At 40.4% G+C, this 27118-nt stretch overlaps 1 long non-coding RNA gene across 6 annotated transcripts in view; it reads left to right on the forward strand.

The window, feature by feature from the left end:
• Positions 1–5361: 5361 nt before the first annotated feature.
• The window catches only part of LOC137226255 (uncharacterized), a 104640-nt gene continuing 82883 nt past the window's right edge, over positions 5362–27118 (forward strand). For 3 of the 6 annotated variants that reach the window (XR_010944267.1, XR_010944268.1, XR_010944271.1), the window contains exon 1: positions 5362–5731. This is a non-coding gene — a long non-coding RNA (uncharacterized lncRNA). The remainder of the gene's footprint in view (positions 5732–27118) is intronic. The other 3 variants (XR_010944270.1, XR_010944269.1, XR_010944266.1) reach the window with 1 other exon arrangement.

A 27118-nucleotide genomic window follows, 5' to 3' on the forward strand; every position in this document is an offset into this window, starting at 1 on the left:
GTGTCCAACTGCAGGTAAAGATGCTTCCCTCTCTGGCTGGCAGAGAGGCCTGTTTTGGACCTTGAATTGTTTGCTTAATCATTTCCTTATCCCAAGGACTCGATGCCTGATGCGAGCCATTGTTGGGTGCCTTTCTGATCTATACAATTTGATAAACGCATCAGCACTATTTGATGCTTGAATCTGATTTAATCATTTGAAAAACCTCACCTTTATTGCACTCCATTTTAACCCAGTAGTCTTCAGTCTTTCTAATCAAATATATTCCAATTCACTCAAGAAAACACAGTATTTTGAATGCCTCCATATCCCAGCCCTCTTCTAAAACTTTAGAAACATTGATGAGTGAAACAGACAAAATGATACAAAAAGCCAGTGAGTAACCAAAGCCAAACAGAAAAAGATATTTGAACACAAAACACACAACCATGTCTATATTTTCTATATATGTTGATTTTTATCCATATATTAAATATTAGTAAAGTCTAATTTCTTTTCTTAGACAAAATACATATAAATCTAAGTTCCGATTTTTTTCTCCCTCATTAAAATGGGTGATTTTGCACATCCTTTGGCTAAGTGCATCGCACTTCACAGACCACTTTTAAGTGACTGCAGAAACCTAGTGGCTTCAATGGCCGATACCATTTTCTCCTGAAGTGTGTATTTATGCTTTACATCCACCTCTCCACCACTGCCTAACTTTTCTTGTTTCAAAACTGAAACTGGGGCTTCCCTGGTGGCGCAGTGGTTGAGAGTCCCCCTGCCGATGCAGGGGACACGGGTTCGTGCCCCTCACCGGGAAGATCCCACATGCCGCGGAGCGGCTAGGCCCGTGAGCCATGGCCGCTGAGCCTGCGCGTCCGGAGCCTGTGCTCCACAATGGGAGAGGCCACAACAGTGAGAGGCCCGCGTACCGCAAAAAAAAAAAAAAAAAAAAGAATCCGCCTGCCAAAGCAGGGGACATGGGTTCAAGCCCTGGTCCAGGAAGATCCTACATGCTGCAGAGCAACTAAGCCCATGTGCCACAACTATTGAGCCTGTGCTCTAAGGCCTGCGAGCCACAACTGCTGAGCCCACGTGCCGCAACTACTGAAGCCCTCACACCTAGAGACTGTGATCTTCAACAAGAGAAGCCACCGCAGTGAGAGGCCCGCGCACTGCAATGAAGAGTAGCCCCTGCTCGCCGCAACTAGAGAAAGCCCGCGTGCAGCAACGAGGACCCAACGCAGCCAAAAATAAAATTAATTTTAAAAAACAAATATGCAGTGAATATAAAAAAAGAAAATTTAATGAAAAGGAATATCATTCTTACACACCATGCATGTTTCAAACTTAAAGGAGCAATAGATGCAGGAAACAAACGAGAACCACCTAGTTCATTGATACTCGTTGCTAGTGACTCCACAGCAAATTTTATTGATCATCCTTCAAGTGCAAGCCATTGTGTGAATAATCTTGTGGACTCTGCAGAGGACTCAGCCAGAATCCCTGTCTTTTGAATGAACTCTTTTATCCTAGGCTGGTCTGTTGAGTTTAGACTGCTCTCTCATAATAGCGACACTTCGGATTTTCAGACATTCCTTTGGCTAGTCTCTTTGCTCATTCTGAGACTCTCAAGAGGCGATAACTGCTTTTCTATTTATTTATTTTTAATTCATGGTCTATAAATACACCTGGTAACATGACTCACCAACCACTAGCTATCCCACACAAAGAGACAGAATTGTTTGGGGCCGCAAAGATCTGGTTTTGAGGGGGTGCTGTCTGGTTTCACAGCCTCAACTCCATTCTCTTTTCACTGGAGTCTTTCGAGGACGACTCTGAACAGCTTTGCACAATGCAGTGGGGCACGGTTTTGTGCAGAACTTAGGGCAAAGGGAAAAAAAGAAAAACTTCCTATAGTAAATTGGCAGAAAAACGTTTCTAAAGGTTACACACCACCCACACATTCCTTTCAAATGATCAAAGACTTACAAGAGGTCATGGAAGGAGAAAAGAAGGGGGGCGGGTGGAGCCTGGAAGAATTTTTTTTTTTTGTAGTTCTCTGTATTGCAAGTCTTGCTGAATAAGGGACAGATTAGGACTCTTGTTACTCTTTTGGAAGATTTCTAGACTGAAGGGAGCAAACATTAAATTGAGTTGGTGAACCGATATCTTGAAAATAAACAAGTATGCCTGTCTCCTTCCTATGGAACAAGTACGCCTGTCTCCTTCCTATGTCTCATTCCAAATTCAGCCCCGTTTTTGTGTATTAAATCTTTCAAGTATTCGTTTCATTATTTTTTTAGGTTTATTTTTCATGGTCCTTTTTACTTCCTGGTTTCAGCAGAATACACTCAACTTGTTATCTTGGTATTTCTGGCCCATCCCAAAGCAGGAAGTATTCAACATGTACAAGAAATCTGTTTGGACATGATTTCTTTATCCATTTGTAGTTTCTAAACTTAAATTTAGCCTTTTGATTTTTTTTCATCAGTTAGAGTGACATGCTCCCTCATTTAGGTTTTTATAGTAATATATACCTTGGTTAGACATTTACTCATAATATACATTTTACTTGCTGGCTTCACCCTAGGTATTGAAATCTACTCGTGGGAAGCAACTGTGTCTTCTGCATCTTTGCATCCTTACCTCCTAGCAAACTGCCTGACAGGTATGAATACTCAATAAATATTTGTTGAAAGAATTAATAGATTTTTTTTTTTAGATTTGCAAAAGCTCAAGGCATACATCTGTGGTTTTTTTCTTGACACCCTCTACTAGGTGCAAGTGGCTAGAGGCCAGCATTTTCACTGTTGTTGTTTAATCCTTCTTTTGCCATTTGGTGCCCTGCCTTGCTTCCCAGTTTCCCTGTTGCCTTGGTCCATACACAAACAGAAGAAGATCTGAAAAGATACAGAAAAGATATGAGAAAACCCCTAGAAGGTACTTCAGCTTTCAACTAAAGGAACTCTTACACCAGGTTTGTACTTGTTGCTAATAAATACTCTGATTGCATAATGCATATGATAACTTGCTCATCTCTAGGATTGTATGAGTGGTATGCCAAACAGGGGACTCTCTGCTCTTCTCTCCAGTAACAGGGTCTGTTCCGGCCTCTGGGCTGCTGCCTTCTCCACTGACCTCTAGTGTCTGGGCTGCCCCTGACTCCAAGCACCTTATCTGATGTGAATTCAGGGCCCTTTTTTGACCTCTGGCTTCACGGTGTACCCTTAGTTTACCTAGAGTTTTTACTTGCACCTACTTCTGGCCTGAAGTTCAGAATATACTTCCTGTTGAGGTCAGAAACTTGCTTTCCAGAGCATGGCTTGGTCAGAGTCCACATGCCTGCTGTGAGCAGTCTGACCCACGTGGAAGATCATGACAGTCTGTGCATAATCTCTTAATTTGACACCTTTCAACACAGCCCAAGTTGGATTTACTGATTCATCTACTGGTTTTTGTTTTTTGTTTTTTGTTTTCGGTATGCTGGCCTCTCACTGCTGTGGCCTCTCCTGCTGCGGAGCACAGGCTCCGGACGCGCAGGCCCTGCGGCCACGGCCCACGGGCCCAGCCGCTCCGCGGCATGCGGGATCCTCCCGGACCGGGGCACGAACCCGCGTTCCCTGCATCGGCAGGCAGACTCTCAACCACTGCACCACCAGGGAAGCCCATGTTTTTTTTTTTTTTTTAATTAAAATAATTTTTTTATCTCCTCAGCTTAGAATTCAGTTTGGAATATTATAGAACATAATCTTTTCCAAAATATTTTAAAGCAGATTTTGAAGGTATGGCCTTACTTATTTGCCAGAAATACATACTTTTCTGTATTGTTTACGAAGACAATTGTAGTAGCCTGTTTCCCCAAATTCACATTTTTCCCCTTTGAATGAAATCTTGAATGTTAAAGTTCAGTGATTTTTGTACCCAAAGGAAATGTCCTGTACGTAAAAATGTTTCTATTGTGTCTTTGAGAGATTGCCAGCACAACATTTCACAACTCATTTTGTACTAAATGTGTATAATTTGAAAATTTATTTTAAGTGCAGAAATATAAAGAGTGCTTCTTAGGATGTATATGTATTTACACACAGAATATATATATATATATATATATATTAGGGTATATATATATGTACATATACACTCACGGATATGTAAAACTGGTATGTAGACTTATAAAGGACACATTTGGGGTAATCGCAGTGTTAACTGTAAATACTTTGGGGAGTAAATATTGATTGTTTTGCCTACTCAGAAGAATTTCTGCTCAACTCTGATGATGTGGTTCTGATGGTGGCTGCCGATCGGACTCACCTCTTCCCCTGGTCACAGGGAGAGCTGTGATTTTGGCTGTTCTAAGCAGAGTATACTATGGCAATTGGTCTAGGCATGAGTATGTTACCCATGCTGAGTTGCCCAGGTTCCTTTCCTGACTTTGTCTAACCAGAGTTAGTGGTGCAGCCTTCTTATCGTCTCTGGTTACAAGCTCTTGAGCTGGGAACTCTGAGCTGCCCACGGATGTGTCCCGTTCAGAGCCAGGCTGAGGGACTAAAGCTGACCCAGAGCAAGGCAGGCACGTGGGAGAGAGAGAGAATCCAGAAGGCACTCTGTTGTCCCCAAGTTTTCTCCCCAGTTATGTCTGTGGTTTTGTAACATAAGCCTATGGATTCACTTTTCTCTTTCAGCCTTTTAAAAAAAAAATTTGTTTTCTTCTTTTTTCTTTTTTGCATTTCCTAAAGGTTCTACCCTTGGCAATGTCTTGATTAGAATAATGAAGAAAAGGCTATTGAACTTGTATTTTCCTAAGCAAAACTCTTGCCCAAGAAAGGAACACATGTTTATTGAAATCAAAATTTAGAAATAAAAATAATATATTTCATTCTTAACCTATACCAAATGATAAGCTCTGTCTTTAAAGAATTGTTTGGGTTTTGTTTTAAAATCAGTTCCTTTTATTAGACTGGGGTATAACTTTTAAAATACCAAGGCTTTTAAATACATATAAATGTTTATTTGTGTTAGATACTACTTCTGCTTTGAAGAATCCTGGTTCGTTAAACAAACAAAAGAAATTATCCTGTTGAGTCTCCTGAAACATTCTTTTGGATAACACCCACTTTATATATGTCTTACACATAGAAGCCGTTCCTCTACAAGGGTAGTTTCCAGAATGTCATCTCAGACCTTGTAGGTGTTAGAACCACTCATCTTTATGGATGCTGATGAAATCTCTTTAGCACACATGTAACTAGAGTGTAATCTTTGGATCAGATGAATTTTGCCAAACTTTTTATGGCATTTCAGGTTCAAGCTCCCCTTAGACAATACACTCCCTGGACAACTTCTCAGGATGACTCAGTTTTTATAGGCAGCAACTGGTATTCAGCAATCCACTGAGTCCAGATTCCTAGATGATGCGTCTTTGGTGTTTTGAGACTGGTTTGTCCACCTTTGCTAACAGACCAGCTTAACTGTTCCTGACTCATTACTCAGCTAAGCAAGTGCAGAGGCTGAATGGCTCTGACATTGTCCATTAGTCAGCCGTGTCCCTCTCTTATAGAACTCTCAGTGTATGCCTATGGGATTCTGAGTGTTTCACAACTGTCAGCGCAGATGTCTTTCGTATTGTACATGGACTCATTTCAAAATATGATGCAATGAAAACTGCAGTCTGGTGGGGAACATTCTACTTTCTCTTACTGAAGGATAGCTGTGTGATAACCAGGACACCAAGCAGGATTCCTGGGTAAGTTTTTGTGAGCAAGCAGACGTGTTGGTTTGAGATGGATTCTGACTGGCCTCCACCTCTGCTTATTCCTCCAGATTTTTAAAAAATGCCTACATTAAGTTGCATATGTAGTACCATTCTTAGTAAAGATGGATAAAAATGACAAACGTAAAATGTATATTAAAAATTCTGACTTTAAAGTGACTTCCAATATTATCTACTATATATAAAGCTCCTACTTTCTAGTTTGAATCATAAGGTTAAAAATAGAATTTTCCAGGGTAAATGCTTAGTAAATTGGTTACTTATGTCCTCCTACTTTCCAAAAATATTTTAGGAACGATGTGAAAAGCTACAAGAACAATTTAGCTAATAGAATAAGGGTAAAAACTTATATTAGAACCCCAGAGCTATGGCACTTAAGAATTCTCTAGAAGACATATAAAAAGAGAAATCCAGTAGATTCCCATTGTTTTCAGAATCTGTACAGGAGAAATTAACATTTTGTCGAGAGGCAATGGGAGAGTAGAATGGACAGTGAGGGTAGACAGAGGTCAGTTCTGATCTCTGTCCTGCCTTTCACTCATCATTTACTTTGGACAAATTGTAACATACTTGAGCTCTGCTCTGTTTATCTGTAAAATGGATACTTCCCTCCTCATGAACATCTGGTGAAGAATACAATGAAACCAAAAAAGATACAATGCATGGATGTTTTCAGTAAAATCATTTACCTCCTACCATGTTTCTAAACTCTAAGGTGAATTTATTGCAAAGTTTTTATATAAAAGTTAGTGATCAACATTTTAGTAGGCATGTTGTCATCGACATCAACACTTGATTAAGAAAAAACGAGGGCTTCCCTGGTGGCGCAGTGGTTGAGAGTCCGCCTGCCAATGCAGGGGACACGGGTTCGTGCTCTGGTCTGGGAGGATCCCACATGCCGCGGAGCAGCTGGGCCCGTGAGCCGTGGCCGCTGAGCCTGCACGTCCAGAGCCTGTGCTTCGCAACGGGAGAGGCCACAACAGTGAGAGGCCCGCGTACCGCAAGAAAAAAAAGAAAAGAAAAGAAAAAACGAGGGTACAAAATTAAAGTAGCTCTCTGTGAAGGCATTTCTGTGGGGGAGTTAGAGTGAGTTACTTCGAGATGGCACCCTCTGGTTATCTCAAGGGCAAAACTTTGAGACAATATGTTGATAGGTGTTTAGCATGCACCGTAGACTGTTCCTCACCATTATTTTCTATTTTTTTATTTTTTTTTTTGTGGTACGCGGGCCTCTCACTGTTGTGGCCTCTCCCGTTGCGGAGCACAGGCTCCGGACGCGCAGGCTCAGCGGCCACGGCTCACGGGCCCAGCTGCTCCGCAGCATGTGGGATCTTCCCGGACCGGGGCACGAACCCGTGTCCCCTGCACGGGCAGGCGGAATCTCAACCACTGCGCCACCAGGGAAGCCCCTCGCCATGATTAATTGCTTCAGACCAACTTTTGACAAAAGCTAAAAGGTTGAGACTGCTGAGGTAGAAAAACTTTTCCTTCAAATGAGATGAGTTTTACAGAGAGTACTTACCAGCTTTATTTTCATTCCCTAATTCTCATAATTGATAAAAATATGAAAGTGAACCATTAACATTCCCACATTTTGTGAGTAGCTTGGTGTTTCTGTCACCAGCTTGTTGTTCCCATCCATCAGAGGACGTCAGCCTTGAGTCTCCACTATGTCCAAGAACAAGTCTGTTCACATACTTTGGTGGCCACGTTAGTGCCATCACCAACAAAGTCACGTACAAATATTTGGTGTCCACCACTGCCATTCAAGGAGCATGCCAGACTAATGTCTTCCTGTGCTTCTAAAGATGGACATCCTTGGGGGTCCTAAGAACTTGCTTTATTCTTTGCAGATCTTAACTGCTTCAGTGTCATAGTGTGGTCTGAAGAGAAATGGGAAGAATGCTGTCTCTCTCAGCGGGGCTGAGACATACTATTTTGTCTAATTCTACTATTGCTTTTCTTCCTAAGTACCCTGGCCCATAACCCCATAGTTCATTGGATCACTCAGCCTTACATCCAGCCAAGGAACACGGCTATATTTTTACTAAACTGAGAAATTTTTACCATCTAGCAGTCTAGCATTTCCCCATCTTGTGACCTCCTAGCTTCACTCCCACCCCAGAAAATGAGCTCATGCAAAAAGGCCGACACATAAACACTGCAATGTGTTGCCTTTAAGCAAGTCACTTTCCAGAATAACTTGAGAAATAGGCATATTAGAGACTGGGTGTTACTAGAAACCATGTAACTTCTCTGGAAAGCCATAAGGTACTTCTCATACTCGTAAGAACTTACTTCACTTGACAATATGAAGTGTGCAATGTCTGCTTGTGATAAAACTTAGAAATAATGTAAGGTCTGGGTATTAGAATTTGGGGTATCTTCCTCCTCCGTACATTTTAAACTGTGTTCTTCAGACTCCCTTTAATGGCAGGGGATGGGAGGGGGAAGTTTGTGGTTGTGCTTCCTCAGGCTTTAACATGAATGGTTCTTATCTGTTCCGCATCTTGGGCTTTCAGATAAACCTCTTGTTGAAAACAGGATTGCTCTACTAAAAGCAAGCCAAAAAAACAAAGAAACAGAAAATGCTTAAAAACCGTTAGACTGAATGGTCTTCAAAAATTGTTCTATGGGCGCCTCCTATGACTGTGAATCAGCTTGAATTTGGCCAACCTACCAATGCAGATGTTTCCACATCAGTAAAATCCAACAAACACTTGAATGCTTATGCTTTTTCAAGCACTGGGGTTGACACAGAAGGGATGAATTTCTGTGTCAGAAAGCCTCCCTGGGGGACAAATGGTAGATAGAAGCGATGTAAAAACCCAACAGAATGCACCTTACATGAGGTGTGCAGAAGGGGCTTTGGGGCTTGCTGTTATATGGCACGCTCAACCTAAAGGCTTACCTGGCATATCCCTCGGCAATAACAAAACCCCAAACGTTTAAAGACAAAGGGTACAAAAGGAAATGACATTTTATAAGCTCTGAGGGTGAGAGAGATTGTTCAAATATTTTGGTCGTGAAGGAGTAAGGTTTTGACAGGTGCAGTGAGGAGAAGGGTATTCCAGGCAGGGAATGCAAGAGCGGAGGTGGGGACATTTGGAAGCGAATGAGTATTCTAGAGGGTTGAGTGGTCAGAGACAAGAAATGGTAATGGGATGGCCAGGCAGGTTGGGATAGGTTTGTAGTAAAAATGTTATGTTGATGAGTTGGATTTTATCCTCTAGTATGAATAGGGAGGAAAAGAAATTTAATTAGATTTTTATTTTTATTTTTTTTAGGAAGGTAGGTATCCTGACACTGTGAGGGCTGGATTAAGTTGGGAGAGATTAGAGGAAGAGAGACCAATTAAGAGATTATTTAAATTGTCTAAACCAGAGAGAATGAAGCCTGGAACTAGGGAATGGTAATGTGCCTTTTGATTGGAGAAGTTAGGTTTTGATGAAAGAGGCCAGGATTATATTTCATCATTAACAAATTGCTATCAAATTTTTTAAAAAGCCTTTGTTTCCATTATGAGATTGAGTTGAATAGGCAATTCAAAAACTGGTGGGAAATCGTCACACAGTTGCTTTCTGTGCTTTAAATGTATCTGGGCAATAGGTAGATGCCTCCAGCAAAGTACTGTCTTGGTGTAAGGGCACCATTTATATGTATGTATGTTCATAAATGATTCTTCTTCTATCCACAACCCAGGGTGACCTAGAACTAGCACCTGAAACTGCTTTATAGACATATCTGAGAGTGAGTCCTCAATTCTATTAGCTGGTGAGACAAAAATGAATATTTAAATACGAAAGAGTTTGACTTTTTAAATTTGCTACATCTACAGCTGGACCTTTTTTTCCTTACAACTGGCTTTTCCAACTAGATGAATATTTAATGTGTGTCCAAAAGAGACCGAGGATGTCAGTTCCCTTCAAGTGGCAAGGACTTGGGTCTTTCACATGGGTTTAATCTCATTTTAACACTGACTTGGTAAATTTTATTGAAAGCATTTTGGGCACGAATGGTGGTTGTGTTGGTAATGCTAGTGGTGGTTGTTTTCAGGGAACATTTAATCTAATTGTTTTAAGCTTTAAAGAGTCAAAATTATGATTTGGAACAGATTGGGAAATAACTGTGATGGAGTCCCGTAAAGACCTCAGCACTATTTACAGTGATTGTATAACTAAAAGGAGAGTAACTGGTGTTTGAAATGTCAAAAATGACAAAGCAAGAAAGAAATCAGAGGAAGAGCAATCCTTCTTTCAGATTTTCTATTGTATTCTTCCCACCGTGTTCAGGAAAGGAGCTCTGTAAAGTGTACGTGATGTGTTTATTAGCAAAACACTTTTTGTGTCTCCTTTAAAAATGTGTTATTATATCTGAATTTTTGTTCCTGATATTGTAGGGAATATGAGACTACCCCCTTTATAAGAGCAAATTTCTAGCTAGCTTAGCTCTTGACATTCCCCTTGAACAGTTTTTCCCAGTTGCCATGCTTCACCTTGTTTGTTTTTCTTTCTGGAAAAACTTAACAAAAAATGTCCGATTCTGTATCTACCAACTTCTCCCTCCCCCACTAATTCCAGCTGCATATATGAACAAAAACTGATTGGCTGATAAAATGCCTTGATGCCTTATAAAAAGAGATTTTTTCTGATTTTCTGAGAAGTTCTTCTGGGATGTATTAACTCTTCTATATCTCTGTGCTTCTGGTTGGTTTCTAGACAGTTCAATTAAAAGTCAGGTTTATCATGTACAGCTAAGCATCTTCAAATGATTTTATACTTCTTCTCTAGGAACAGCACCCCATTCTTAGTTTCCCTCAACCACATTCATGATAATTCCTCTCTACTTCATTCTGTATCCTTTCTTATATGCGACTTCCCAGAAGCAATCCTTTTATTTTGTTTCTCATTGTAGCAATTGCCTGATATTTTGTTATGCATCACTGTCAGCTCAGTTTTCCCAAGGTATTCAGTGTATGGGAGACAGAAGACGAAACATTCTGGAGACAGCACTTATTGAAGTAGGCACAAGCTTTAGTGATGACTTTGGTTTAAAAATCTCTTCCGGGACTTCCCTGGTGGTGCAGTGGTTAAGAATCCGCCTGCTTGGGCTTCCCTGGTGGCGCAGTGGTTGGGAGTCCGCCTGCCGATGCCGGGGATGCGGGTTCGTTCCTCGGTCCGGGAAGATCCCACATGCCGCGGAGCGACTGGGCCCGTGAGCCATGACCGCTGAGCCTGCGCGTCCGGAGCCTGTGCTCCGCGACGGGAGAGGCCACAGCAGTGGGAGGCCCGCGTACCGCAAAAAAAAAAAAAAAATAGAATCCACCTGCCAATGCAGGGGACATGGGTTTGAGCCCTGGTCCGGGAAGATCCCACATGCCCCAGAGTAACTAAGCCCGTGTGCCACAGCTACTGAGCCTGTGCTCTAGAGCCTGTGAGCCACAACTACTGAGCCTGTGAGCCACAACTACTGAGCCTGCGAGCCACAACTACTGAGCCCACGTGCCACAATTACTGAAGCCCACGCACCTAGAGCCCATGCTCCGCAGTAAGAGATGCCACCACAATGAGAAGCCTGTGCACCGCAACAAAGAGTAGCCCCAGCTCGCTGCAATTAGAGAAAGTCCACGCACGGCAACAAAGACCCAATGCAGACAAAATATATATATATTAAAAAAAAAAAAACTCTTCCAAACAAAGCTGCCTCCTGATACAGTTTTCGGAGAAGAGAAGTGAGCTCACATTCAAGTACACTGTCCACGCACACTGTCATCAGTATGCCATCTGTACACATCAATGCCCATCCCCACGCCCACACCAGGGTCCTGTCACTGCTCCCCTCTGGTGTCTGTCTGTCTCTCCTCCTCTCCTCCCTCCATTCTTGACCCTTGGCTTTTATGCCATCTTGATGCCAGAGTCCCTTTCTGATGCCTCGTCCAGGAAGCCGGAGTCCACATTATCCTTATGGGTTAACAGTATGTTTGTGTAAAGGAGATAAGGTCATAACTTAAACGGGAATCTTCCCCCAGATCCTTGATGTCTCTGGGCAATTGTGAAACTTAATCAGTATAATAAAATTCAATTCTGAGAATTCCTATATACGACATCACAGAGATTGATGGATACTCAATAAATATGTGCTGATTGAATGAACGAATGGATGGATGAATGAGTTTGCTGGAAATAATCCCCACCATTCTTCCTCCCACATTCCATTTTTTAAATTCCACTGGAGGGAGTTCCCTGGCGGTCCAGTGTTTAGGACTCCACACTTTCACTGCCTTGGGCCTGGGTTCAATCCCTGTGGTCCGGGACCTAACATCCTGCAAGCCTCGAGGCACAGCCAATAAATAAATAAGTAAGTAAGTAAATAAATAAATAAATTCCACTGGAAAATGAGTGGCAGAGATGGAGACACGGGTTAGAGGAAGTGTCCTGTTCTTCTCCATTGGTTTGTTTTGTTTCCTGTATGTCACTATGTGGCACAAATGGAAATATAAACGAATCCTGGATTTTTAAGGTTCTCTCTCTGCTTTCTGTTGCCCAGATATAAAAAAGCTTCAGTAATTTTGTCTTCCGGCTTTAAAGAAGCCCAGTTGGGTACATGAAGGAGAGAAATTTAGGTCTTGTTTTAAGACTTATGATAATGCAAATCGAAAATCTACTTAACACTTCGGTTGATGGCAAAGATGAAATAGTCAATTTAGGAAGGATGGAAGAAGAGGTAAAACTTATGTTCAGGTGTTGTTTTCTTTTTGACCTGCTGCTTCTGCTGCTGAGAACAGGACTTCTGAAACACTGATGACTGTGTTCATTCTCACAGTGGTACTGGGCTGGGCTTTGCACTCTGCAAAGCATGTTCACACACATTTCTCTTTGGTTCTTATAACAACACAAAGAGCCTTATCTCCTGCCACTCTCCCCTTCAGTATAGCCACAGGAGTCTTCTTGCTGTTCTTGGACCACTTCAAACTCCTCCTTGCCTGGGGCCTTGGCATATGTTATTCCCTTGTCTTGGGATGTTCTCTCCACCCCCTACCTTCCCACCGTCTTAGCGTAAATATCATTCCCTAAGGAAATATTCTCTGACCTCCCAGATTAAGCTACATTTCTGTGTTATTTATTTATTTTTAATTTGTACTCCTTGCTTTTTCTTCATGGTAATTTTTAGAAATGTAGTGTATCGTGTAGTAGTGTGCATATTATGTGTATGTTTAGACGTTTGTCTTCCTTTCTAAATAAATGGTAAGCTGCCTGAAAATAGTGACTGTACCTAGCACACCACCTACTACTGTCTCTGGTGCATAGTAAATGCTCAGCAGATGTTGACTAAAGCAACATTTGAGTCCCTGCTTCAGCAGTCGGGAAAATGAGACTCAAGTTACTTGATTTACCCACCCCCTGTCACAGGCATTTTAAGAGGTGGAAATGGAAGTAGATACCATGACTTCTGCTTATAATTTAACGGCAGGGCACTTTCTCTCATTTTTTCTTTAATAGCAGTCCCTGGTATCTCCATGAAATAGTTATTTGGGCCAATATCTAGGGTGGGTGAGCAGGTGGAAGTGGTCAGAAATACTGGGACAGACACCAAACTGGTATCTCATTTTCCTATATGTGTTTCTCGGAGGTGTGTATCTTCTTTGCACAGACAAATATCAGTTGGCACGACAAAGGGCTCTCAATACGCCAACCCAAAGAAATTCCTACTGTTAAATGCTGTTCACATGGTTTGAGGAAGACACTCCAGAGATTTTGAAAAAATAAGATTTGAATTTCCAGAGCTTATTTGGGAAAAAATTTCCGAGGATCACAAAGGGTAGCTTGAGTAACACCTGTAGAACCCAACCTATATTGCCAGATCTATTTTTGTTTATATACCCGAATTATTACTTCAGAATACCTAATCATATTGTATTTTGCAACTTCCAAATTCTGATCAGTAGGTTTGTATTTTATTCATTAGTGGTTGCTAAGGGTGTGCATTTTTTTCTAAGTGTGGCCATTCTCCACGGCAGCTCTCAACAAATACCCTCCAGCTGAAAGTGGATGTGTCTGGCATTAAAATCACTAGCATTCAGGCTGAATCAGAGCCCTGTGTTTATGGGTAGATCACCTCGTCTCTCATGCTGCCATTAACAACTTGCATTCCTGAGAGATGGAATAAGCCATCTGAGTCAACAGAGCCTCAGCTATTTCTAAACATCAGTGTGGCCTTTTTGATGCGTTTTCATAAGTATTTATTAAACCTAGTAACATAATTATAATGTTTCTTTAAGTTCTAGCCATAAGATCTAGACATATCCCCCTTTTTAACTTTAGGTGCTTTTGGTCTTCTGAATTCTATTTTTTTATTTTTAAATCTCAGTCTGAGACTACTTACCCAGATATCTGCAGCCTTAAATTTTCAAGGGATTGTGTATTTTAATTGTTTATGTAGGTTTATTATTTTGTGAGGTTCCGGGGGCGTGGGTTATCTTTTAAGCTTGGGACCATCAATTCAAAATTTAATTATTAAAAGAGATGTTAAACAATTTTGGATATTCTAGGATTATCAAATAATCCAGAACTGTTTGGAATCTCAAAAATGTAGCACTTGAGATCAAACTTAAGTAAAAGGAGGCTTTGCAAAGGAGAAGAGGAAGAGAGAATTCCCAGCTGGTGTCATATGGCCTTAGTCAGCCACAAGAATGGTTTGGCTCGTTCAAGAGTCTAGGAGAAGTTAACCTGAGCTGCAGCAAAGCTAAGATCCATTGAAAAGGTGAAGTGATGGCCAGATTATAGAAGGATTTGTATCAGTGTTACCTATTTTAAAAAAATTATATTAAAGTGTAATATGCATAATTGTTTTACTTTTATGAATTGAATATTGCTATTGTAATTTAGTTTAGATATCTCTCTTAGAAAACTGTGAGGTCACCTAAGTTGTTCCTCTTCCTTGGATGGCATGAACCAAAAGGCCCCTGTGTCCCATGGAAATGGTGGGAGAGGTAGGTCTGTGAAGGAGGAATGGGGATATTTTGCAAAATCCTCAAAAATCACAAGCTCCAGTATTGAAGGCTTTGTAAATTCCATAGAGTAAGTTCCATACAATAAAGACTTTCATGAAATGCAAGAGCCCACCTTGAGCAAGGGCAGGTCGGTGACCAATGCCTCATTTCTGACCAGAGCCAAGGGGAACCAAGTGAGATGGCTGGCTGTTTGGACCTTTTGGAGGCTACACAATTAGCATCCTCTAATTCAAATCCAGAGAAATTTTCACAAGGTGGTGCCTATTTGTCTTTGTGATGCTAGAAACAAGTACAGTGCCCGGTACTGAATTGGAACCCGCTATATATTTATTGAGTGGATAACTTAATGAAGACTTGATTTGGTGGCACTACAAATCCATTTGCAACGTCCCTAATCAGCTTTCTGTCCCATTTACTTCAGCAGCTATTTTTAGCCTTTTTCATCCTTCTGAAGCCCAGTGCTTTGCGATTTTGATGCTCACTCTTATTTCCTCCCTCACTGAAGAGATAGAAGTTGTCAGCTGGCAATCATCCATACTAATCATTTCTCTTTCCCCAGCACCCTCATTGAAAGGCATATTTACATCTAAAGCATTGTTTTTCTTTTTCCGTTTTCCTTACTCATGTTGAAGAACTCTTCTGGTGATCTCACCTATTTCTCAGAGACCTTCTTCCATCAGTCAGCGAATCCATCACCATTCTCTTTTTCCCATACTTTCAAATTTTCAAAAATCTTCATTTCATTTATGATCTATTAGGGATAAGAAATAAAAGATGAGAAAATAAATATATATGTTCTAAAATTTATTTAAAAATTGTGATGAATAATATGAACAATCCTCTCTCCACTAACTCCATGATTTTATGGCAGAGGATAGCAGGAGGAGCTTACTGTTGATTGGGTGGTCTGAGAAGAAGACCCTTCCAAAGGGTCTTCCAAAGACCCTAAGACCTTCCAAAAGCGGAGTCAGTTATGCAGAGAGAGAGAGAGAGAGAAAGAGAGAAATGGAAGAAACAGACTGAATCAAGGCTCTGAGGTAGGAACGAATTTCACATATGACAGCTCCTAGAAGACAGTTGTGGCTGGAGAGTGGCACAGGAAGAGTTAGAAGGTCACCCAATAAGCCATTTGGTCAAGGAGATGAGGTCAGAGAGGAATGCAGAAGCCAGATCATGCTAGGTATTATAAGGCAAAATGAGGAGTTTGGATTTTATTCTATGCCCAAAGCAAGGCCAAGATCCATCTTGTGTTGTAAGAAAATTACTTCTACTGCAACATGGAGAGGAGGTGGAGGAGAATGGGCAAGACTAGAAGCAGGAAGGCTGTTCTGGAGACTGTTGAAGAACTCCAGGTAAGAGATGGTGATGATCTAGGCCAAGGTGGAGTTGGATACAAGTAGACACATATGGGGGCCAGTTTTGCATCTGTGATCTCAAGAAGCAAAATGCTAAAGGAAGCCATGCTGGATTACCTAGCAGACCACCTGAGCATGGGTTCTAGCACACTTAAGCGGATGTATCAGAGCCAAGATGAAAGATAAAAAGGAAAGATGGAGAATATTAGAAAAATCTAGAAAAAAGGCATTTGAAAATGTAGATGTAGGGTTGCTTGGTCTACTGGCTCCAATTCTCTTGGGTTCTTTAACTGAAGTGAAACCGCTGGAACTGCTGTCCTCTGAGAGTTGCAGAAAAATAGAACAAGGTTCAGGATTACCCCACTTTTTTCATAGGCAACCTGTGTCGCAGAACTAGTAACTCTTTTCCACCTGGCTACTGCAGCAAGCCTGCTCTCCTTAGAAGTGGAAGCTCCATTGTCTATGGAAATGTACACATCACAAATTTGGGAATCTGACATGCTCTTCTAAGAACGCCCTCCTTACACTCTCCTCTGAAGGCAGCCCCTAGAGGGCCTCCAGCAAGCATTCAGTTGAAGAAAAAGATGCATTCTTGCATTCTCCCATTCTTATAGGCCCCTCCCCCAGATGCTAAAAATGATTCTCTTGGAGGCTCCCACCTCACTTGGCCTCTAACAATGATCACTGCATTTCGTATAGGCTAATAACTTCTACCCAGACTTCACTTCTCAGTTGCCCTCTTTATTCCCTCTTATATATTATGGATGGGGAGAGGGAGGACAGGGCAGTAGTTGATTTTAGTAGGGCTGATTCTACTCTTTCTCATAACAGCTCATAGGTGTTGACTGGGACATGACAGTCAACTGCTGACTGCTCTCTTTAGAATGTGGAAGTGTACTGAATCTGTTGTTTTAAATTATTTGCCAGGGGCTTCCCTGGTGGCACAGCGGTTGAGAGTCCACCTGCCGATGCAGGGGACATGGGTTCGTGCCCCGGTCCGGGAAGAGCCCACATGCCGTGGGGCGGCTGGGCCCGTGAGCCATGGCCGCTGAGCCTGCGCGTCCGGAGCCTGTGCTCCACAACGGGAGAGGCCACAACAGTGAGAGGCCGGTGTACCGAAAAAAAACAAACAAGCAAAAAGACAAACAAACCAAATTATTTGCCAGTTCCTGGGCAATAGGAAAATTTCTCCCCAACCTATTCTTAGGTTTGTTTTGTTTATTTGATTTTGTGATTACCAAAGCCAACAATCAAGAACTGAAGAATAGTTCTAAACTCTCCTGCTACCTTTGTTGTCCCTTGGACTTTTCATGGCTTAAAGCTGGACTATAACTGGGTCTAATATGTTTTATGTGCTTTCTCTGCTGGCCATGAGTACTTCTTGAATGGTCCTCTGTCATTTCCTCTTTACCAGTGGGTTTCTATTCATTCTTGGCTTTCTTTCTAAGGATTGGTCACTTTCTTAGGTGGCTCTGGGCACATCAGTGTTATACTGAGATATTTCTAGCTAGTGACTACCTGTTTCAGGGGCAGGTGTGGTTGTCAGCTTCTTTCACTTGTTTCTGTCCAGTTTTGGGGGGCTTGTGATGCACAATTGGAAGAATAGGTAGAGGGGCAGAACTGGAGAAGCAGGAGGAAAGAAAAAGGGAAAGAAAGTGATAGGAAGTTTACCAGGAACAGAGTTTCTGGGAGAGACTTTGGAATTTAAATTGTAAAAGACCCAAATACATCTCTGGGGTGTAATAGATTTGGAGAGAAGGAAAATAGAGGGTTTGGTGAGATAGTGCTATGGGTTATGAATTAGATTCACAATGATGGTTTTTGAGTGATGAAAATAAATGTCTTAATGCTTTTAGAACTACTTTTTGTTGTTGGTCCAATTCTCAGAACTTGGGTTTGTCCTAGGCTGTGCTATATCAGTCTCTGATTTTATTGTGGTTATACAAAAAAAAAGAAACATAAGCTGACAATTTCAAAATGTCTGCTACTATATAAAAAGAGGAGAGGCCTGGCATCAATGGTCCTGTACTTAGCAGAGCATCTTAACACGGTTTTCAGTCTGCAGATATAGACCATGCTACTGGGTTTTTTCTTTTTTTTTTTTTTTTTAAGAAGGCAGGGAGTGAAACCTAAATTCCTTTGCATAAGAGAGTAGAGAGAATAGGGAGGCTGAGGAGAAGGGAAAATGAAGGGTCTAGCCAAAGAGATGTGGGCAATGAGCAAGGTAGAAAGATGGACTGAGTCAAAAAGAAATCTCTCTTCGCCCAGGGAAAATCTGATGCATTGTTAGCGCAATGTTGTCAAACATTCAGTTGGTATCTGTACCGTCCTGCACTCTGACATCTCTCTGCTACTCAAAATCATTAGGAAAAATTGGTTACCAGTGACAGCATTTTGTGAATAGTACTTTGGGGGATTTAATGAATAGAGGCAGTGTCCACATGGGGTAAAGCTGCAAAGGAATGCGATAGGGGACACAAAAGTACAGGAAACAGAGGACATTGATAACTGAATGAAAGCAAAAAATCAGATCAAGAGGTGACCAGGAGATGATAAGCATTTCGACAAACTCTATAGGTTTGTGTATGCAGTGAGGGAGGACAGGTTTCCCACAAACTCTGAGGTGGGTAGTCATGCATTCTATTTAAATATTAAAGGCAATGGTGATCTCAGATGACAAGAGACCTTAGAGATATGCAAGTTGACAGGAACCTGAAGTTCCTAAATAGATGACTTTAACTCAAAGACCTTGGCTTTTGATGCTGAGAAACTATATAGTTAGTTCCAAATTTGCCACGTGCAAATAATGGATATTCCCTGACAGCTTTCACAGTACATTTGCATTGCATCATGATGTATCAGTGTCCAGCACAGTTTAGAAAAGCGGCAGTCTTTTATCTGTGGGCAGAGTGGCTTGCCCATAAGTGAAAAAAAAAAAAAAAAATCCCACGTTAGGAGGTAGAATGTGGTATGTGGAGTTTCTTTCGGCTTAATGTTTAGAGTACAACAGACTTACTTTCCATAATTCAGTAGGAAAAAAGAAGGCTAATGTTTCAAAGAAGACACTAGAAAAAAATTAGTAGCTATTTCTTTGTGCATGAGTTCTGTGTGGAGTTGTAATCACAAAATTCTAGAGCTGGGAGGAATTTCTGTGACTGTGGGAGGTACTGCTAGTGACCCACCCAATACCCCCTATTCTGCCTTACTAACAGAACCCAGTTTCAGTCATGGTGGCGATATACCCAGGTGAAAGAATATACTGTCCACCCTTCCCTTGCAGACAGGCGCAACCAATGAATCTTAAGTAGAAGTCATTGGGGAGAGGGCGGTGCCTTCCTTCCACCTGGAACACAGATAAGCTGGCCAGAATGTCAGTCGTTATTTTACATCCATGAAGATTCAAGGTACACAACAAGGATGATGAAACAGAAGAATAAGGACTGTGGGACACGAGGAATATTGTAAAACTGTAATACCTGCACCAGACTTCTTTTTCATGAGACAAAATTAACTTCTCTTTTGGTTGTATCTTGGTTATTAGCCACTGAACACAATCCTTAACTGATACAGTGATTATTTTGTACAGCTTTTGCATTTTGTATGTAAGGAGGTACAGAGAACTTAGCCCAGTCCCATCTCAGTGTAATTCTTGTGATATTATGTGGGTCCAATATGAAATTGTAATAGAATTTGTTATAACATAAAATCTCGTAGGTATTTCTCTCTTTGAGACATGTTTATTAACTGAAGTCAAAATTTCATATCAAATACACTCAGTCCAAAATCCCCTAGAATTTCCAATTTATAGTTCCTTTATGGGAGGCACAGATTAAGTTTACAGCCCTCCTGGAGTGAACTCATGAACACTGACTCACATTCTTTGTTCTTTCATTCATCAACGTGTATCGCTTCCTGCTGCCATGGTTTAGGTTCGGCTCTTGTTTCCTTACACTTGGATAAGTGTAGCAGCCTCCTGGTCTTTAACCTTCTCCCTGCTAATTCATTCTATATGTTTTCTAAGATTCCTTTATAACGGAATATATCCCCCCTTCTGCTGAGAAACATCAATAGCTCCGCATTTACGATTGATTAAAATCCAAACTCCTTAGCCTGGACATTCTGGGATTTTCTGTGCAGTATGGTTGTTCTTTTGTCTTCAAACCTTTGCTTGGACTTTCTCCTTTACCTTTTAACTTACCTCCCAGTTCCAACTGTCTCTCAAGGTTCAGGTCTATAACCAACCCAAGGCCAAGGCTCCTGTCTTTGAATTCTGTTTGCAATGAAGGCCCTTTAACTGCTTCAAGTCAGCTGATGTGGCACTGGGTTCCTCACATCTCCCTACAGTTTCCTTTCAGCTGTGTTTCTCAGAGTTTACATAAACATTGCATTCATTAAAAGCTGTAATTTGGATGATTTGAACCATTTTGTCATACTTGCTGCCTAACTTGCTTTAGTCTTAAGGGGAGAATCATATTTCCTTGTAGAAGCAGAAAAAATATATATATATATGATGGACCCAGCTGAAAACTTAATAGAATTAAACTAAACTGCCCATTTTTATATAATATAAATTATACCTCAAATGTTGGAAGTATCTTAGAGCTGTAAAATGCATAATCCTTGCTGACTTACTGAACTGATGATATTTTGGTTCTTTTTTTTTTTTTCTTTTTTAGCAATGTGTTCTTAATTAAAACCAGTAGTGAATTAGCCCTGCAGAGGCTTGACAAAAGTGGGTGTGTCAACACATAGCTTTCTATACGTTATTTGTACAGTGCAAAGCTGAAAGAATGCAGAGGACGTAAGGTTGGGGAAGTTCAGAGAGTGGGAATCTCAAGTGTCCGTCGTGTCCTCAGGGAGGGGGCTTGGGTTGTGGGCAGGGCATTTCACCTGTCTGGGGTGAGGTCCTACGAGGTCTTCTATAGCCTACATGGGACTTACTAAGTTTCTTGTACCTCAACATCATCACCCCCAAACTCCAGGAGTTACTGTATATCATTGCCACAACTACCTTTAATGCACAAGGTCACCTGGCCCCAATATCTCAACTTCTAGTACAATTTCTAGTACAAATCAGAATTGAGTGGCAGTACTGCAACTATGTAGCAACAACTGTAAGAAAGTAACAAGGAGTTAACCTGTATTACAGGGCTTAACAAGAATTGAACACCATTGGTTGGCATAGGGCTTATCACAGTTTGAAACATAGTTATCCTCTTCTGTTCACGCTATGGAGTATGTGTGTTTATGCAAATTTATAAATAATATATAACATAAATATACATATATGCATATATATGTACTTTAAAGAGGGTGAAGAATATCCAAAATACCCATATGTAATACCCTAAGCTACCTGTGTGTGCATAGGCACCATGTTATCGTAATACATTGTCACATTATCTTCATTATTATTTGCTCCTCTGGGAGAATATAATAGCAAAATAGCTACTATGAATGGGGTAGCGTTTTGAGTTATAAGGCCGTTTATTTTAAAATGACTCTGAAGATTAATTTCCCTTACTATCACCTGTTATTGTTTTGCTCAGGTTTCTGTATGACAGAAAAATACAGTAAGTTAGATTTGAGTTAAAGACTCTGGTATCAAGTCAACTGAAAATCAACGTATCCTGAGAGAAAGTAATAAATCTGTGAAGCAAATTTAGAAAGCATGAGATTTTGTGCCCTCTGCTAAATCTAGAGGCCTTAAAGGGATTCGCTTGGTCTCTTGACTAAGAAGTGGGCCAATTTGTTTCTCTATAATGCTTATCTCATCTAGTAACTTCTCCTCATCGGATTCTGAGACCCTCTTTTTGGAACACGGATTATACTGTTCCCTCCAGTGTATGTTGCACTTAAAGAAGACAAAGCATGTTCTTTTGGAGACTATATGTATGACAAACGTTCATATTATCAAGGAACAAATGCAGGCACTGTTAAAGTCTTTCACATAAGATTTACTAGAAGAAAGACAGGATAGGGAATTACAGAACTTGGTGGTAATGCCAGATTTTGCCCAAGACTTTGTGTTGGAATTGAGAGGGGTGAGAATGCCTTTTAGGGTAGAATATATAAATTGGAAGAAACAACAATGCCGTGTGTGGGAAACAAAGTGAAAATATTTGGAATATTAAGAATGAAAGAAAAATAGTTTCACTTTTGATTGTTGGGGCAGCACTCAGAGCCATTCAGATTTAAACCTTATTTTGCTATTCGTATTTGTCACAATGAAGAAACATATGGGAGCTTCGCATAGTAGAACCTTATAGGTTAAGTATCAGATCTGTGGAACTATCCTTTCTTTTACCTAGTTATTTGAATTTTTAAATATCTTAAAGGATCTTTTATTAAAAAAAAAAAAAACTTCTGGGCTTCCCTGGTGGTGCAGTGGTTGAGAGTCCACCTGCCGATGCAGGGGACACGGGTTCGTGCCCCGGTCTGGGAAGATCCCACATGCCGCGGAGCGGCTGGGCCCGTGAGCCATAGCAGCTGAGCCTGCGCGTCCGGAGCCTGTGCTCCGCAACGGGAGAAGCCACAACAGTGAGAGGCCCGCGTACCGCAAAAAAAAAAACAAAAAAAAAAACTTCTTTAAGCTCTTACCTTTATCGAGCCTAATTTTTGCATATGAATTCTTTATTCCCTTGCATTGTATTTGTCATTACCATCTACTGATAACCAGCTGTCACTTAGAACACAGAATGGAAGGTGGAGCACCTTGAAACTTGGGAAAACCTGGTAAGTTACCTTCTTTGCTGGAGAAAGAAGGGTGAGGTGACAGAAGCAGTTCAAACTTCACAGCTGGAAGGAAGCACAGAGAGCGTGAAATTTAGACCCTCAATTTATAGATGAGAAAACTAAGTAAAATACTGTCACATAGGTAATAAATGGTAAAGCCAATAATTAGAATTATAAAATCTACAGGATTGTAGTTGCTTAAAAATAAAATATCTAAGTGCATTTTCTTGTCCGGAAAAGGGACATCCTTGTGTGGTGGGCAGAGACTTAGATCAAATTCAAATATCTGATCTGAGCACCGGCCCAAACTGGCCAGTCACTATGTGACTGCTGTGTGATCTTGTGCTGCTCTCTCTGCCTCTCTGAACCTCATGTTCTTCATCAGTAAAACCAGTGCTGACCTCTCATCAACATCTGAAGCATCTGAAAAATCAATGACTTTGTGTTTATTTATTCTTTCATTTATTTCTTCAGCAAATATTCTTGAAATACATATTATGGTGTGTGAGTCAATGCTAGGTATTGTGGGAAAGAGAAAAAAAATACAGCCTTGCCTTTAAGGAGTGTACAGTGTCTTGTAATATATAAACTATATAAATGATTTATTCAATATTAAAATTTGAGTTCTGTGTGCTTAATAAAAGTAAAGTCCTAAGAAATGCTCAAAGAGGTTAGAGAGGAAAGCGATAATTTCTCACGAGGGAGACAGAGCTTAGAAGGCTTCACGGAGAAGCATTTTTTTAAGCACTGAAGGATGCATGAGATTTCATCAGATAGAAGTGATCTGGGTGTGGAGAGGTCAGGAAAGCACCCCAATCAAAGGGAAAAAAATACCCAACATGATTAAAAGATGCAGAGAGAGAGAGAAAATGCGGATTATGTTCAGAGAACTGACAGGAGGTCAGATGATTGAATTGGTTGTAGCATAGACTTCATGAAAGGAAATGGGGGCAGGTAACACAGTAGAGAGGTAGGGGCTGGGACACAGAAGGTTTCTGACTTCAGGAGAACTTGAAAACATGAATCTCTTGGGCTAGCTAGATACAGAAGATACAGAGATGAATAAGACATGGTGTCTGCACCCAGGAATTCAGACATTATTCAATGGGCAGCGGGGAGCCCTGAAAATTAGTGAACAGGAGTAATCATGAGCTTACTGATCATGACTGATCATACGCTTCAGGAAGGTGACTTTGAAAGCACCATGTGTAAGATGACAAGAAACGAGCCAGGAGACTGGATGGGAGGAACCCTGATATTCAGAAGAGGGAGCCCTGGACCTGGCTTTGCTTGGTGGCAGTGGAATTGAAAAAGGATGAAACAGTTTAGCCCAGTGGCCCTTGAATGTTTTGCGTGACAGCCCTCTTTGAGAATCTGATAAAAGCTGTAGACGCGTCACTCAGAAAGGGTGTCCATACATGGGTGTGCAGTTTTGCATGTAATTCCAGTAGGTTTACAGACATTGTGAGGCAATTCATGGACCTCAAGGTAAGAAATCCTGATCTAAAAAGAGATTATGGAGGTTGAATCTATAGCATGTGTGCCATGGAGTAGGGAGTTGAAAATGCCTCTGAGGTAATAAGCTTGGCTGTTTGGGAGAACTGCAAAAGTCGGGATATCTGTGAGGTGAGTTTCTTGAGGACAGCTGTGATCACCTCTTACTCTGTACCCTCCACTCTTGGGAGCTGTTTCATGGTTTGTTTCTCGCCTTCTTCTACTCGTCTGAACCCTCTAGCAAGAGAGGATTGGATTAATTTTAGTGAGTGGAGAACCACTGCTCTAGATTTAATACACTTGAACATACGCAGACACATTACTTGTGACATAGAACTCAGGAATATGCATATCTCATCCTTATCATATTCATACAAGTTCTTGCATACCTTAATAATTGGAGATTAATTTCTCCCATTGGTATTCTAAACATGATGAATGTATTCAGTATTCATGTGGCTCTGGTATAAAATTATATGGAAATTCTAGTACAATTTCAGTAATTAATGTCTGCCAATTATAAAGGGTTACAATTATAGCACTCACAGGGACTTACGTAGTATATGAAAAATATACAAAAAATCAGAGAAATTAATTTCCTATACCCAGTTATTCTGGTTAATTAAAAAAAAAAACTAATTACTAGGTAACCATAATGTGAAGAATGCTAATAAGTGGTTGAAAAAGAGGACCACTTTTTTTTTTTTGAATTTCAAAGAGAAACATTATTTTTTATTATCATTTGTTTGTATTGTGGTAAGAACACTTAACAGGAGATCTACCCATAGAGAAATAATTTAATTTCAGATAAAAAGAAATATGAAAGAATTTAGAAGGCTGAGTGAGAATGAAATAATTTATAATATCAATTTAACACTAAATATATGTTGTTTTCTCATATTCTGCTGTGTAGACTGAATTTCAAAATCAGGAATCAAATCTATGTAGTTGCTCACATCGGACTTGAACAAATAAATAAGGGTCTGAGTTATTGCTTTTCCAGCTTAAAAAAAAATAAGAAATTTAACACTAAATATAAACCATGTATCATTATGGAATTTTTGACGTGATAGACATTTGGGTCCACTTTGTAGTTCTAACTCATAAACCATAAAAAATTTGGAACTGAAAGAGGCCTTCCCTAGAAATCTCCTAATCCAAAAACATTTCCCCTTTGCAAATAAAGAGCTGAATTACAGAAAATTTTGTTATTTTCTCAGTGTTCAGTGACTTACCAGAAGAATGAGTGCCCTGAATTTGGAAGGAACCCTTTATTTCACCATTAAGTCAAAAACAATGATCCTGACAAATGGTGCTCTTATGAAGAACTAAGGTGGCCAGGGGTATTGAACAGTTCTCTAGTTCCTCAAACAAGAGCTCTCAGTGAGGCAAAGTATTTCTGTTTTTCATGTGGACTAACTTTTTTCAATGTAACAGATAATAATTAGGAGCATTAGATTTCTATAAACCTAACGTGTATGGAATATTGTTAATGAAGTATATAGTTGCATTATACCTTGCTAAGTAGATAGCTTACTCAAAAGTAATTTTATAAATCCTGCTGAGTTCTCTTTCTGTCTATAGGATTTCTCCATATAGTAGCAAGAAAGGTTTTCACTGTTCCCATACCAAAGAAAGTAGTCCCAACCAAAATGTATCACCATATGTCAGACCTAATAGATATAATGGCAAATTTAAAAAATGATGGAACCTGGTCATCTTATTGCCATTGACAAGATAGACATTATATACCTTCTTGTAAATAGGCAGTTATATAACTACAAATGCATAAAATGCTACAAAGGATAAGCTTAGAATGGAAGATGGTCTGGTCATTGGTTTTTGCCACTAAATAAAGAATCTAAAAGATTACCTGTGTAGAGCCTCTTATGGCATTACCTCTGTGATGTCTTTGTCTCTGGTGTTTGTTTTCTGTCCCTAGGCTATTTGTTTTAGTCTTCCTAATTTGACTTACAAAAAACATCATACTTGGTCGCAGCTTGAAGGGACTTAGAGGGTAGTTTTTTTCTGAGTATTCTGAGATCAACCACATCCGAATTAGCTGTGGCTGCCCCTTACGGAGAGAATACCCAGACTCCCCGCCTCCATACCAGTTCAGTCTAAATTAGGGGTTCAGTCTAAATTAGGGGTGAAGGGAGATGGGCAGTGCAATTTTAACAAGCTTCCCAGCTGATTCTTACACCTACTAAAGGCTAAAATTGTAGTTTTAGACCAGCAGAATCTGTATCCTCAGGGGAATTGTTAGAAATGCAAATTATCCATCTGTCCCAAGACCTACTGAATCAGAAACTGCTGGGGTGGGGTCCAGTTGATTCTAAAGGAAGCTAAAATTTGAGAACCACTGATTCCAGACAATCTATCCAATTTTTAACCTAGAGGGGAATCAAGGCCAAGGTGAGTAATTGGCTTGTTCACTTTAAATATGAGTTAATATTATGAGCAACAACATAAATCAAAGCTGTCCTTTTAGAAAACTACTTCCTGACTTGTTTAAAACTTGAACTAGACCAAACATATATTGTAATTTTCTATTCCCTTCATATTTGTAGGTAAAGAGAATGAGGATATTATAGTGGTGGTAAGGAAGGAATGACTTTTGAGTTTATTTTAAGATGTTTGCATTTTCTTGAAGATCTTTGAAAACCGTGTTCAAGACTGAAAAAATGAAAGAATAACCTTCAATATGCCTGAAATGCTTTGCATTTTTACTGGAAGAAAGACTCAATTTAAATCTGAAGGATTATT

The sequence above is a fragment of the Pseudorca crassidens genome, chromosome 6 (assembly GCF_039906515.1).
Source record: "Pseudorca crassidens isolate mPseCra1 chromosome 6, mPseCra1.hap1, whole genome shotgun sequence".
NCBI classification, from domain to species: Eukaryota; Metazoa; Chordata; class Mammalia; order Artiodactyla; family Delphinidae; genus Pseudorca; species Pseudorca crassidens.